We start from the raw sequence: 16452 nt of genomic DNA on the forward strand, positions 1-16452 counted from the left end.
AATTCTGTAGTTTTTAGGACAAACTCAGCTTGTTTATAATTGAAGTCAGAATTGGAATGCAGGAAGTACTGCAGGGCACAAAGGCTGATATCATGTGCAATTGAAGTATACAGGGGAGCTGACATCCAGACAGCCAACAGTAACTGTAATCCTATGTATACTTGTTAGAAATCTCCACTAAGTGTGAGGAATCCCTTACATGTGACAGGAGTTCAGATACAGGGACGTAGATAAGGGGGGCAGGAGGGTTCAACCCCCCCCCCCCCAGTGACAATCCACAGTGTCACAGCTAGGCTAGAGTAGCCTTCAGTCGCAGGAGCCGCACAACAGCCTATCTCCTTTATGCACTGGTATACAGTGCAGAGAAAGAGAGCATACTTGGCAACTGTCCCTCAGTGGGTGCATCCCGACTTATGTCCCATCCGAGCCATGGGGAGAGCAGTAATGTCCCTTGTGCCGAGTACACGCAGACTTGCAGAATATGCAGCAAGATGCACTGGAATGGTGGGCGAAAATGGCACTGCCACAACCACCAATGCACAATTAGGATAGAGGTTTACTTTCACTGCCCCTGCCTACCCTTATTGGTAGTCAGTGTGAGTGAAAGTTAGCCTCCCATCACCCACCCACTAAGCATTGATGGTCATATCAATGAAATTTTAACTCATCGTCCCCCCTTCTGTATTTGTGGTCATCCAGGAAATGTTAACCCACCTCACCCTGCATTGGTGGTCATGGGAAGGAATACATTTCAATTTCACTGACCGCCAATGTTGTGGTTGGGTTTAATAATACTGAAAAAAATGTTAAGAGTTATTTTTGTTTCCAGTGTTGGGGTTTATTATTGCGTCCATTGACACCAATGCTGGGGATTATTATTGCATCCACTGACTCCATTGCTGGGGGCTATTATTGCATGCACTGATTCTAGTGCTGGGGGTTATTAATGCATCCATCGACAGGAATACTAGGCATTATTATTATTGCATCCACTGACACCAATGCTGGTGGTTTTTAATAATACATACCCTGACACCAGTGCAAGGGGTTATTATTGCATCCAATGGCACCAATGTTGAGGGTTATTATTGCATCCACTGACACCAATGATGGGGTTTAATATTGCATCATCTGACAGCAATGCTGGGGATTACTGTTGCATTGAGTGACACCAGTATTGGGGTTTATTATAGCGTCCATTGACACCAATGTTGGGGGTTATTATTGCATCCACTGACTCCAGTGCTGGGGGTTATTATTTCATCCACTGACATCAGTGCTAGGAGTTATTAATGCATCCACTGACACTAGCACTAAGGTAGTTTTTGCACCCACTGACATCAATGCTGGGGGTTATTATGGCATCCACTGACACCAATGCTGGGGGTTATTATAGCATCTATAGACACCAATGCTGGGGGTTATTATTACATCCACAGACCCCAATGCTGGGAGTTATTAATGCATCCACTGACACTAGCACTGGGGTCATTTTGCATCCACTGACACTAATGCTGGGGGTGTTATAGCATCCATTGACACCAGTGCTGAGGGTTATTGTTACATCCACTGACACCAGTACTGTTAATCAGGGGTAAGTTAATCATTTCAGGTATGGATATACACAATCTGATCAAACCCCTGGAATCTGGAAATCACTGAAACAGAAACCACTACTCCAGTGATCTCCACTTGCATCCAACTCCTGTGCTGAGCAGCTGCCCTCCTGCATTGACGTCATGCCTTCCAACCTCTTCTGGTCAGAGAATGCTTTACCCCCCAACCTGCTTGCTATGAGGGCACTCGAAGAAGAGGAGGGGCCAAGAGTGCTGGCAGGGACCCCAAGAAGAGGAGGAGCAGGGCTGCTCTGTGCAAAACCACTGCACAGAGTAGGTAAGTATAACATGTTTATTTTATTTTTTTAAATACCTTTAATATCACTTTAATTTTAGAATTGTTTTTTCACTTTTTTTTTACTGTAAAGAATGATTGGTCATGTAGCTAATGTCTGCAGTCCACCTTTAAAATGTTGGGATTGATGTTTACTTGTTTACTCTTACTACTGGTGTTTGGTTTGGTTTACTTTTGTTTTTCTATAGCTCTTGGGCTCATTTAAACCTGTGTCGCTCTTTGAAGTGTGATCCGCAGTAGATCCACTTTTAGAGAGTGTTGCAGGCCTGACTGACATGCATTCAGGAGGTGATAATGCTGCCTTCTGAATACCAGTTTGTTTTCTGACAGCTAAAGAGACTTTTTGAATAGGAACACCACACCATTGAGACGAATAAGGTCACAATCTCTGCCTCAGCCACTCAGAGAAAGCCTTGTATTTGCTGATAAAATAAAATACTTCCTGTGAATGGCTACACAACAGTCAGCCTGACTCGATTTTCTTTTAGCAGCAGGTAAACCCCATCTCACTGCTAGAACACAGTGCTGTATACTGTTTGTAGCTCATGCTACATACATTTTATATAGCACTGACAGCAAACGCATCAATTAGCGAAGGAAATTGTTCATTTGAACCACTTTGTCTCAAACAAACTATTTTAAGTTACCATTAACCTGGAGTTGGGCTCTAACCTCTCCAGTATGCTATAGGGATAGTGTGGTTTGCTCTTCCACCTCAATCCAGCCTACAGTATTGGCCATCAATGAATGGCCTGCTGAGCTAGAGGACCACCAGGTTTTAGAGGGAGGCCCAGCACATTGCTGGTTACCTCTTGCCTAGTTAGAACAGAGTATGTGAGATTGATCGCCATCAAGAGGTCATCTGCAGCATCGGTGTGGTGAGAGTGGCTTTGGCCACCCTTATTTGTTTTATACTTGTTTGCTGCCACAGGAATTTACTGCAGGTAGATTTCTACCTAATGGGGACTGCATATGCTAGACTGTATATGATATGCACCTGACCCCTGCACTATTTATATCATATAGTACAATAGATGCTGGTTGCTTAGTGGTCACTGTTAATGAAATTATTTTTCTCGGTAGATTGTGTGCAGAAAAGCATATGTAGTGGCAGAGTATCATATTTTTTGGGTAAAAGGACTGTGGCATGTGTTACCGTGCTCACAGGGAATAAGTCAGGGATCCTCAAACTACGGCCCTCCAGCTGTTGCGAAACTACACATCCCATGAGGCATTGTAGAAACTCTGACATTCACAGACATAACTGGGCATGATGGGAATTGTAGTTCCTGAACAACTGGAGGACCATAGTTTGAAGACCCACGGAATATGTTAAAGTTTTAAGCCCCTTCCAATTTTTCCACACCCACAAATTGTCACAACATTGCAGACATGCTGCCTAAGTGTTGTCCTCTGGATGCCCAAGGCTTAAACCCCTCACAGAAAAAAAAAAATCTTTGGCCCTGTTTAGATACTAATGGCTACAAGAATAGGTCAATGTATTGTGACAGGCAGCCCATGACACTCTCCATAAAGGCAGCAATGGGTCTTCCGGGTGGGTTCTGGCTGTCTTTGTGCACCTTTGGCAGATGGTAGAAATATGGCGCTTGACAGAAGATTTTGACCAAAAAAGCTGACTCCTTTCTATCTGTCACAACAAGTACTTACCGAGGCCGTGATGCCGAGAGCGGTTAACCCTTGCGATTATGCGCACCCCGCCCCCCTGAGGTGGTACAAGGAATGGGTGGCACGCAGAAGCACTGGCCACCAGCAGGTGTAAGTTCCTGAAGAGGGTTGAGGAGCTGAGCAGAGGATTAACTGAAGCTTAGGAACTGACTGAGGGTCCTGTGCAGAGTTGGCAGACAATCTGGAAAGTAGCAAGGGATCAGGCAGAAGATAAGTAGCAAGTCCGTGAAGCAGGCCAGGGGTCAAATCCATGTAAGCAGGCAAGGAAGTCCGTTAGGCAGGCCGAGGGTCAAACACGTAAAGACAGATCAGGAGAAGTCCATTGAAGCAAGCCAAGGGTTTGATTGAGGAGAAGAGCAACGTAGTCAGGGACAGTTTGGGCCACAACAGGCAATCAGGTATAATAGCAGGAAACAGACACAAATGGGAAGCTGACAACAAACCAGCAACCCGTTTGGACGCCAGGGCTGTTTGAAATAACCTCGTCGTAGCATGCGCCATGGCGCACTTCCATGCACCATTGCGCACACCCGTGCTCCATTACGCATACCCATGCGCTTTTGCGCACACTCACGGGCCACTGCGCACACACGCGTGCCGTTGTGCACACGCACGCGCCACACCATCGGGCCACGCACATTCATGCGCCGGAGCGCTAAACTGCCGAGCATGCATGAAGGGACACAGTGAGTATGGATGGAAAGAGGCCTTCTCTGACATTATCCTTAACTACTGAGTCCCCTAGTTCTTTCAATCTGTAATGTAGGTTTCTGGATATTCATTAAGCCGCGTACACACGTAGCCGTCTGTCCGACATACTTAGTCTGGCGGACTTCCGCCAGACTGTCCGTCGGAATTTCCAAACGGGCTACTTGCCCACACATGGCACTTTTTCAGCGGACTAATACGGCGTACTAAGTCCGCCGTACTATCCGCCGTACTTTCGAAATGAACGGACTCGCCCACACACGCGCAGGAAAGTCCGCTCATTTCGAGCGCGTCTCCAGGTAGGCGGGGCCCGCGAAGGAGACGTCACTGGCCCCGCTGCCTGGTATGGACTTAAAGGGGAACCCCAACGCCGAAAAAAATCGGCGTGGGGGTCCCCCCCAAAGTCCACAACAGACCCTGGTCCGAGCACGCTACCCGGCCGGCCAGGAAAGGGGGGCGAGCGAGCGCCTCCCCCCTCCTGAGCCGTACCAGGCCGCGTGCCCTCAACATGGGGGGTGCCTTGGGTAAGGGGGGGCCGCGCGACCCCCCCCCCCACCCCAAAGCACCTTGCCCCCATGTTGATGAGGACAAGGGCCTCTTCCCGACAACCCTGGCCGTTGGTTGTCGGGGTCTGTGGGCGGGGGGCTTATCGGAATCCGGGAGCCCCCTTTAATAAGGGGGCCCCCGGATACCGGCCCCCCACCCTATGTGAATGAGTATGGGGTACAATGTACCCCTACCCATTCACCTGTAAAATAAAAGTACAAAAAAAAAACACAACACACGAGATAAAATACTTTATTGCACAGCTCCAGGGGTCTTCCGTCTTAGGGGGTCTTCTCGCCGGACTCCTCCGCTATCTTCTTGTAGCTCTTTTGCTAGTGGAGGAGTCCGGCTTTCTTCCTCGCCGCCGGCCTCTTCTTCCGACTTCGGGGGTCTTGTCCCCCACTTCGGTTCTTCTGCCGGGCCACCGCGCCTTCTTATAGCTCTTTTACAGGCGGTGGCCCGGTCTTCTGTCGCCGCCGCTGCCGCCGCCGCCTTCCGTTCTTCTTCTTCTTCTTCTTCTTCTTCTTCTTCTCCAGGAGATGTTGACTCGACGATCTCTCCGGCCGCAATGCCAGGGAAGCGCTGCGCTGCCACTTATATAGGGACAAGGGGCGGTGTCACATGGCTTTATGTCACATGGGTTGGTCACATGGGTTGATGTCACATGGGGACTGTGACATCGTAAGGGGGCGGGGTCACCATGTGACACCAACCCATTTGACATAAAGCCATGTGACACCACCCCTTGTCCCTATATAACTGGCCGCGCAGCGCGTCCCTGGCATTGCGGCCGGAGAGATCGCCGAGTCAACATCTCCTGGAGAAGAAGAAGAAGAAGAAGAAGACGAAGAACGGAAGGCGGCGGCGGCGACAGAAGGCCGGGCCACCGCCTGTAAAAGAGCTATAAGAAGGCGCGATGGCCCGGCAGAAGAACCAAAGAGGGGGACAAGACCCCCGAAGTTGGAAGAAGAGGCCGGCGGCGAGGAAGAAAGCCGGACTCCTCCGCTAGCAAAAGAGCTACAAGAAGATAGCGGAGGAGTCCAGCGAGAAGACCCCCGAAGATGGAAGACCCCCGGAGCTGTGCAATAAAGTATTTTATCTCGTGTGTTGTGTTTTTTTTTTGTACTTTTATTTTACAGGTGAATGGGTAGGGGTACATTGTACCCCATACTCATTCACATAGGGTGGGGAGCCAGTATCCGGGGGCCCCCTTATTAAAGGGGGCTCCCGGATTCCGATAAGCCCCCCGCAGACCCCGTCAACCGACGGCCAGGGTTGTCGGGAAGAGGCCCTTGTCCTCATCAACATGGGGACAAGGTGCTTTGGGGTGGGGGGACCGAGCGCCTCCCCCTTCCCCAAGGCACCCCCCATGTTGAGGGCACGCGGCCTGGTACGGCTCAGGAGGGGGGCGCTCGCTCGCCCCCCTTTCCTGGCCGGCCAGGTAGCGTGCTCGGACAAGAGTCTGTTGTGGACTTGGGGGGGACCCCCACGCCGATTTTTTTCGGCGTTGGGGTTCCCCTTTAAGTCCATACCAGGCGGCGGGGCCAGCGACGTCTCCTTCGCGGGCCCCACCTACCTGGAGACCCGCTCGAAATTAGCGGACTTTTCTCCGGGCGGGAAAAGTCCGCTCATTTCAAAAGTACGGCGGACTGGCACACACACGGCCGGATTGTTCGCCGAAATGCGAGTCCGACGGATAGATTGGTGTGCAACACGGCATTCTAAGTCCGCCGTACTTTCGGGTCAAAAAAGTATGCCGGAGGCTACACACGGGGGGATTGTTTGGCGGACTTGAGTTTGCCGGACTTTTCCACCGGATTGTTTGATCGTGTGTACGCGGCATTAGGAAGTAATTTGTAGGTGTTAGAATCAGAAAACAGATGATGGACTTCATGTGGGTAGTCACTGATATTCTCAATAACAATTCCCCTGCCTTATTAGTCTGAACCTACTTATTCTGACAGCCCAAGATTCAGCACTTGCTATTGGCTAGCGAGGCAGCACATCATAGTGGTTGGCCAACAGGAATATGTAAAAACAGTGATGCAGCTGGAAAAACATCAATAAAGGTTCCAATTGAAGATGCGGGTGCTACTCTTTGCAGGAATGCCAAAGCACCTGGCTACTATTGCCACAAGCCAGAAATATGGGGGTGCTTCTGGCTGACTCTAAGCTGTCCCCTGGTCCCAGACATGTAAAGTATTGCAGCCTTACTGTCTTCTCTGTACAGGCTTTACGTAAATTAAAATGGAAGTTATTCAGTCCCTTTTAGTAGTTCGTAGACTTGAAGAGACTGCTTTATGGGTAAACTGCAATACAGGTCTTTCAGGATGGCTTGATTAAGCCTAGCTGAGGCTGGTAAAGGGTAGGAGTCTTCCAGCTGCTCCTTCTCTCTTCCTCTCAGTCTCTTCTTCTTCTGGTCTTCCTCCTGCCCAGGGGCAGAGCCTGGACTCTGCACCCTTAACTGCCAAGCTTTTGACTATTTATGGGTTGTCTCCTCCCCTCTACTGAGCCTTAGTTCCTCAGAGATTGGTAGGAACTCCATAAATATTCAGGCTACAGCCTCTGTTCCCCCACTCTCTAAGTTTTAGAATGATCCACTGAGTTCTAGCAGCCAGGGGAAGTAATAGAGCCACAGCCTTGTAGCACTGCACAGTCTAAAGACAAATTAACCCCTGCTCCTCTGGAGCCCAACTAAATTTACAGAAACTTAGCAACATTGAGGATGCTAAATATCACCACTAAGTAGGATAGGTAAGTAGAATAGTAAGAAGAACAGTAAAGGAAAAAAAATAGCATATAGGAGATTCAAGTAAACAGGAATTGTAGCTGGCAGAGAAGAGTATACAAATAGACAAAAGGAGGCCAAACACATTATCAATGTTGCCAAAGCACAGAAAGAGGGGGAAATTGCTAAATCTTTTTAGAAAGGAGATAAAATCTTTTTTAGGTACAATATTGATAGAAGGAAACAATACAATGGGATCATTAAAATGAAAACTGAGCACAACAAATATGTTGAGGGAGACCTAGATGTAGCAAACCATTTAAACAATTACTTCTGTTCAGTCTTCTCATGAATAAATTGTGCTAACAATTAAGTTGGGGAGTCATATTGGTTCTAGTAATGATGGTCAAGTTTTAAAATTTCTGGAGACAGAGGTAGCAAAGGAACTGGCTCGGTTAAAGCTTAATAAAGCAATGGGCCCTGATGGTATTCCTCCCAGAATTCTAAGATAACTTTGATTTAGTTGTTGGACCATTAATTAATCTTTTTAATCAATCTCTTCTAACAGGAGAAGCTCCCCATGACTGGCGGACAGCTAATATTGTACCTATCCCCAAGAAGGGCAGCAAGGTAGAAGCTGGCAAATTACAGTCCGGTGAGTTTAACATCAGTTGTAGTCAAGTTAATGGAATCGCTCCTGAAAAGAAGGATCGTTTATCACTTAAAAATACACAACTTGTTGGACACAAAGCAGCAGATCATGCCAGACTAATGTGATTGATTTTTTATTTTTTTTTGCTATATTACCAATATGTTGGAACAGGGTGTTGCTATGGACATAGCATATCTTGATTTCAGCAAGGCATGTGATACAGTTCCACATAATGATCTAATACTAAAATTGTACAAGATAGCACTTAACCCTTGGGTGGTTCAGTGGATATGCAGCTTGCTAAAGGATAGATAGCAGAGTATGGTTGTAAATGGGGTTCACTCAGAACAGAAATTGGTCTCTAGTGATGTACCACAAGGCTCTGTACTAGGTCCTTTTTCCATTTCATCCATATGCAAGTGATATAACTAAAGGCTTGTTGGGCAAAGTATGTCTTTTTGCTAATAACACAAAAGTGTGTAATAGGATTGATATATCCCTAGACGTTTCTGTAACATGGAACATGATTTGGCATTGCTGGAAGATTGTTCAAAGCAGTGGAGACTGTAGTTCAGTGTTTCTAAATGTAAAATAAATCACCTCAGGAAAAGGAATCCCCTGAGAGAGTACAACATTGGGAATACAGTGCTGGCTAGCACTACAGAGGAAAAAAAATGTGAGTACTTATTTCAGATGATTATATCGCAAGATTTTGAAGTATAGCCTCATATATTAATGATCAGTAAGAAGTAAAAACGTACCATCATGCAAATTGAGATATGGAAAATTGAGAAGGTGGGAATGTGGGGGCAGTTGCTGATGCTGACCCATGTACAAGGCCACCTAGAATGATTAATGGACTATTACGGTACTGATACAGTGACCCAATGGTAATAGTAAAAAATCAAGCTATAATATAATTCAAAGAACGGACCATACAAACATATTAAAAAGTACCCCACAATTCACTGACTACTAACGGGTTCCCCCGTAGAGCTAATGTTGAGGTGGAGTATAGGTTTGTCTTCTTCAGGAGAAAAAGTCTGGAGAACAGATAGTACATTTAAACAAAGCATAAAGGCATTTTAATTAACATTTTACAATTAAAGTTGAAATAGAGAGACACGCTCGCCTGTCTGAACGAAATCAATTGGTGACAGGACTCAACAAAAATTCCCCCCAAGGCGGACAAGGGAGATTGCAAGTGACAGTCTCTGGTAAGAAGTTGATGAAAAAGGGTTAAAAATTATAAGGTTACTACAAGTGGTGGTGTGATAGAATGGTAAGGAAACCCAACACCATTGTGAGGTCAAGTGGAAGAAGGGAAGGGAAGGGAGGAGGAGGAGGGGGGAGGGGGAAAGAGAGGGGGACGAGAGGGGGAGGGGAGAAGGGAAAATAGGGGAGAGTGGGGAAGGAAAAGGGCAGAGGGGGGCTGAGTGAGAAAGGGGGGAAGGGAAAAGGGTAGGAAAAAAGGGGGGAGGGGATAAGGGGGGACGGGGGAGGAGGAAGGACAGAGGAAGAATGGGAGGAAGGAAAGGGGGAAGAAAACAGAGAAGGGGGGAGGAAAGGGGAAAATAAGGAGGAAGGGAAAAGGGGAAAAACCAAAGAGAGGAAGGGAGGGGAGAAGAAGGGAAAAGAGGGGGATGCATGTGGGGTAAAGGAAACGTGTGAAGGGAACAGGAGAAGGTAAAGGATAGACAAAAAGAGAAGGGGAGGGGGAAGGAGGGGAGATGGAAAGGGGGAAGGGGGAGGGAAAGAAGAGGGAGATAATAGGGAAAAAGGGAAGAAAGATGTGAGGGAAGTGAAGGTGAGGGGGGGAGGGGGGAGAGAGGAGAGAGAAGTAGGGACAAAATGGTGAAGGGAATGGTGAGCGAAAGGAAGTGAGGAGGGTGCCAGCAGGAGAGGTAACCAACCACCGTGCACACCACTGTGTTATATAATGCAGAGAGTAACTTACCAGTCAAAAAATAATAATAATAATATAGTTGCTTGGGCTGGATGGAATATGGGACAGTGCAGGAGAGGATGAAATAAGAGCCAAGTGAGGGGGAGCTCCAAAAGTACTGCCAGGGCCACTCAACAATTGTGGGTCCAGAAGCTGATCAGCCTGTGAGTCCCAGGGTGGCAAACAAGTCTGCAGATAAAGCATAATGGTGATATAGACTATTAGGGAAAAGAAAGGAAGGGAAGGAGGGGAGGAAATGCAAGGACAAAGGGGAGGGGGGAAAGGAGGGGGCGCTGAAGGAGAACAAACTCCTGCATCGACCACATAGAGGACACTCACCTGTAGATGCAACCGCCCGTCACATCAGCCCAGCATGGGGAGTCACTGCTGCTCACATAGCTGACCCGGAAGGGCCACTAATAAGAGCTCCCCAACCCTGTCGGCATCAATGCACGCTGCCAACCAGCGCCGTCTGACGTCACAGAGTCAGGTTGCCCACACTGCACAGGTGCGTGTTTCCGAGCTAATGCGCAAGTGCACTGTGACAGAGCCCCTAGGCAAGATTAGTTATACAAATATTGTGTTAAAACAAATAATGAAACTTAAAAAACAAAAACTTTTGGGTAAAGCATTCCCAAAGTGTCACCTATAATAACACCAAAAGTGAGTCACAAATCACCCAGATGGATCGACAATGGTTATATACATCGACAACAATTTGGATACCAGAAACAGGCATGAATAAGGAAATGGGGGGAGGGGGAAAGAGGGGGAAAAAAAGGAAAAATATACATGGGGACAGAAGCAAAATTAATTCACAGGAAGGGTTTATAGGAGACACATTAATTAAGGCCCGGGGGGAGGGCGGCCTTGGGTCGCTCAATCCACAATGTCTCCCTCTGTAGGATTATTCAGTCCCAGTCACCCCCCCTGGGGTCCTGTTGAACTACCTCAAGAACAAGGAATTTAACACAAGAGATATCATAACGGTGGTAGAGTCCAATATGTCTACCTATGGTAGTGAGTTTTCCACTACCCGAATAATAGAGGTGATCACCTATCTTTTACCTGAACTCTCGGATTATCTTGCTGACATAGAAGGCATTACATTTGCATACCATCAAGTATATGACCCTCCTAGTACCACAGTCTGCATAAGATCGTGAAATAAAGTCTTCCCCATTGGGTAGAGTAAAAAGGTTACACTGAAGGACCTAGGGGGAGCGGGGGCAATCACCGCATCTGAAGGTCCCACAGGGTCCGGATCTTGAAGGATTTGAGGGTACATAATGACTAGAGGTAAGCTGATCACGTAGGGAGCGTGCACTACGGAACACCAAGTCGGGGGCAGATTGTACATGTCTACCCAAGACATGGTGTTCGGCAAGTAAATGCCAGTGATTGGTAGGGATGAGCCGAACACCCCCCTGTTCGGTTCGCACCAGAACCTGCGAACAGACCTAAACTTTGTGTGAACTTTAGAACCCTATTAAAGTCTATGGGACTCGAACGTTCACAATCTAAAGTGCTCATTTTAAAGGGTAATATGCAGGTTACTGTCCTAAAAAGTGTTTGGGGACCCGGGTCCTGCCCCAGGGGACATGGATCAATGCAAAAAGAAGTTTTAAAAACGGCCGTTTTTTCAGGAGCAGTGATTTTAATAATGATTAAAGTGAAACAATAAAAGTGTAATATTCCTTTAAATTTCGTAGCTGGGGGGTATCTATAGTATGCCTGTAAAGGGGCGCATGTTTCTGGGACTTAGAACTGTCCCTGCACAAAGTGTAATTTGTGCAGGAAAAAAAGTCTTTTAAAATCACTTGCGGCTAAATTGTCGGCTCCCCGTAATACAGAGAACACTCAATGAGTGTTCTCTGTATTAGCCGACAATTCATTCATTCATTGATAAAAAAAAAAAAGCATGGGGGTTCCCCTAAATTCAATTACCAGGCCCTTCAGGTCTGACATGGATATTAAGGGGAACCCCATGTCAAATTGAAAAAAATGACGTGGGGGTCCCCCTAAATATCCATACCAGACCCTTCAGGTCTGATATGGATATTAAGGGGAACCCCGCATCAAAAAAAAAAAAAAAATTGACGTGGGGTCCCCCTAAAAATCCATATCAGACCCTTTATCCGAGCACGCAACCTGGCAGGCCGCAGGAAAAGAGGGGGGGACGAGAGAGCGCCCCCCCCTCCCTCCTGAACCGTACCAGGCCACATACCAACATTGGGAGGATGCTTTGGGGGTCTGTGACCCCTCAAAGCACCTTGTCCCCATGTTGATAAGGACAAGGGCCTCATCCTCACAACCCTGGCCGTTGGTTGTGAGGGTCTGCGGGCGGGGGGCTTATCAGAATCTGGAAGCCCCCTTTAACAAGGGGACCCCCAGATCCCAGCCCCCCCCTGTTTGAAATGGTAAGGGGGTACAAAAGTACCCCTACCATTTCACAAAGAAAGTGTCAAAATGGTTAAATAAGACAAACACACTTTTGAAAAATTCCTTTATTAAAAATGAACAAAATAAAAAAAGATTCCAGCGGTGCTAATCCACTCTTGCTATCCAGCGACGGATCTCTGGGGTCCAGCGATGGATGATCATATCCAGCGACGGGGGATCTCTCAGTCCAGCGCTGTCCATACATCCTTCTTCTGTCTCCACTCCGGAGACACTGCAGAGAGCCCAGCGCTGACGTTTCTTATATTAGGAGGGCGGGGCCACCCGTCACCTGACCCCGCCCCTCTGACGCTGGAGAGGGAAGACAGGGGTTCCCCAGTGACGTGTGGGTGACCCCGCCCCCTCTGATGTAACGCAGGTTTCCGTTACATCAGAGGGGGCGGGGTCATCCACACGTCACTGGGGAACCCCTGGCTCCCTTCACCAGCGTCAGAGGGGGTGGGGTCAGGTGACGGGTGGCCCCGCCCTCCTAATATAAGAAACGTCAGCGCTGGGCTCTCTGCAGTGTCTCCGGAGTGGAGACAGAAGAAGGATGTATGGACAGCGCTGGACTGAGAGATCCCCCGTCGCTGGATATGATCATCCATCGCTGGACCCCGGAGATCCGTCGCTGGATAGCAAGAGTGGATTAGCACCGCTGGAATCTTTTTTTAATTTTTTAAATTTTTAATAAAGGAATTTTTCAAAAGTGTGTTTGTCTTATTTAACCATTTTGACACTTTCTTTGTGAAATGGTAGGGGTACTTTTGTACCCCCTTACCATTTCAAACAGGGGGGGGCCGGGATCTGGGGGTCCCCTTGTTACAGGGGGCTTCCAGATTCTGATAAGCCCCCCGCCCGCAGACCCTCACAACCAACGGCCAGGGTTGTGAGGATGAGGCCCTTGTCCTTATCAACATGGGGACAAGGTGCTTTGAGGGGTCACAGACCCCCAAAGCATCCTCCCAATGTTGAGGGTATGTGGCCTGGTACGGTTCAGGAGGGAGGGGGGCCGCTCTCTCGTCCCCCCCTCTTTTCCTGCGGCCTGCCAGGTTGCGTGCTCGGATAAAGGGTCTGATATGGATTTTTAGGGGGACCCCCACGTCAATTTTTTTTTTTTATTTGACACGGGGTTCCCCTTAATATCCATGTCAGACCTGAAGGGCCTGGTAATTGAATTTAGGGGAACCCCCACGCTTTTTTTTTTTTTTTAATCAATGAATGAATGAATTGTCGGCTAATACAGAGAACACTCATTGAGTGTTCTCTGTATTACGGAGACCCGACAATTTAGCCGCAAGTGATTTTAAAAGACTTTTTTTCCTGCACAGATGACACTTTGTGCAGGGACAGTTCTAAGCACCAGAAACATGCGCCCCTTCACAGGCATACTATAGATACCCCCCAGCTACGAAATTTAAAGGAATATTACACTTTTATTGTTTCACTTTAATCATTATTAAAATCACTGCTCCTGAAAAAACTGCAGTTTTTAAAACTTTTTTTTGCATTGATCCATGTCCCCTGGGGCAGGACCCAGGTCCCCAAACACTTTTTAGGACAGTAACCTGCATATTACCCTTTAAGATGAGCACTTTAGATTTCTCCCATAGACTTGTATAGGGTGTTCCGGCTTTTCGAATTTGCTGCGAACAGCCCAAATTGTTCACTGTTCGCTGAACAGGCGAACAGGCAATGTTCGAGTCGAACATGAGTTCGACTCGAACTCGAAGCTCATCCCTAGTGGTTGGATAAGATTAGTACTTTATGGTGAGCTGAGTATGTAGTAATAAATCTAACATGATCGTTGGATGAGGAAGATTTAGGTTATAGAGTAGAGAATACCTAGAACATACAAGGGCTTTATTAAAAGCCTTTCTAAGGTTTGTGCACGAGTATCCTCCCAATAATAGCCGTTCACATAGGGCATTAGCCTGGATCCTAAAGTCACTTTCAGATGTGCAGTTTCTACGAAAGCGCAAATATTGCACAAACGGTATACTGCGCACCAGTGGTGTGGGATGGGCACTTGTTGCGTATAACAAGGTATTCCCAACTGTAGGTTTATAGTATAAATGAGTTCCTAAAGTGCTGTCTGGTTGTTTGATAATGGACAGATCCAGAAATCGGATATGACCATTATCGTTGTCGTCCAGACTGTGGACAAATTCCAAGAGGAGGTCCTTCGTCCCAGTTCAAACCAAGAATAGGTCGTCTATATAATGAAACCAAACAAGGACGTTTTCGAGAAAATCAACATATCTTTCATCCGAATGGATATATCTCTCCCACCCACCTAGATAAAGATTAGTGTAAGCCGGGGCACAAGAAGTCCGCATAGCGACTCCTTGGATTTGGAGAAACAGCCGGTCGTTGAAAGTAAAATAATTTTTAGTCAGGATGAAATGCAACAATTTAAGAATAAAATTGTTGAGGGGCCAGGTGGTTGTATCTTGTTCACCCAGGAAGGATCCAGCTGTCAGAACACCCCAATCGTGGGGGCTACTCGAGTGCAATGCCTCAACATCAATCGCCATGAGCAGGGCGTCCGGAGGGGATCTGGATCCCCTCAAGGTAATGCAAAAGGTCGGTGGTATCTCTAATATAGGAGGGGAGAATCCGCACGTGGGGCATCAGAAAAGCATCAACAAATTTGCTTGTGTTATCAGTCAAAGAATCTATCCCAGAGACATTGGGTCTACCTGGGGGGGTCTGAAGATTCTTGTGGGTTTTCGGGAGTAAAAGGTGGGGACACAAGGAAACTCAGGGACCAGAAACTCAAAGGTGTCCTTGTCAATGAGGTCTGAAAGAAAGGCCTCAGTGAAAAGGACACAGAGTTCCGAGGTAAACGTAGGCATGAGTTATTGAGGGATGGGCTTATACCAATTACGGTTATTAAGGATAGCCAAGTACATGGATTGGTATTGGTTATGCATCATTAAGACAATGTTACCACCTTTGTCTGATTGCTTAATAACAATATCAGAACTTTTTTTAGAGATTTAAGAGCTTTAGTTTGGCTATAGTTATGGTTAAAATTGGGAAAGATATAATGCCACTGTTGCTGTTTCAAATCCCTAATAGTAGCCTGTAGAAATGCCCATATGACCAGGCAGGTCATTAAATCTGGAAATCTACGTGAACGTAAACAAAAAGGTTTGGGTACAGGCCCATGAACTGAAATGGGGGTGTTGGGGAGTGCAGTGGGGGGAATGGTTTGAGAGGAGCCAGAATCCTCAACGGCTCCTTCATCATACAAGAGCATGAGGTCCTGGAGAGCCCGAAACTCCTCAATGCTGAAGTGCTTGGTGCACTCTGCGAGCCCAAAGTGAGATTGCGAGCAAACAAATACAAATCTTTAATAGTCTCCGTAACTTTGAGAGCATCTAGGGGACAGAACTCTAGGCCTATTTGCAGTACAGAGGATTCATCCTCAGTCAAGTAATAGGGGGTGAGGTTTCTAATGTTGAGGTTGGTATCGTGCTGGAAGTGTTGGGTGGAGGATGTGTGGGTTTTAACATGTACGTGCCTAGATTCCCCTGCTGTTTCTTGAGGTCTAAAAAAATGTCCTTGCATTTCCTCCTCTCCCTTTCTTCTCCCTAATATTCTATATCGAATTATGCTTTTTCTGCAAACTTGTTTGCCACCCTGGGACTCACAGGCTGATCAGCTTCTGGACCCACAATTGTTGAGTGGCCCTTGCAGTGCCTTTGGATCTCCCCCTGACTTGGCTCCTATTTTATCCTCTCCTGCACCATCCGTCCCATATTCCATCCAGCCCAAGCAACTATATTATTATTATTTTTTGACCAGGTTTCTTGTCTGGTAAGTTACTCT

Source organism: Lithobates pipiens, unplaced genomic scaffold (genome assembly GCF_037356315.1).
Source record: "Lithobates pipiens isolate NorthernLeopardFrog02 unplaced genomic scaffold, aLitPip1_a1.2 Scaffold_22, whole genome shotgun sequence".
In the NCBI taxonomy this organism is placed as follows: domain Eukaryota; kingdom Metazoa; phylum Chordata; class Amphibia; order Anura; family Ranidae; genus Lithobates; species Lithobates pipiens.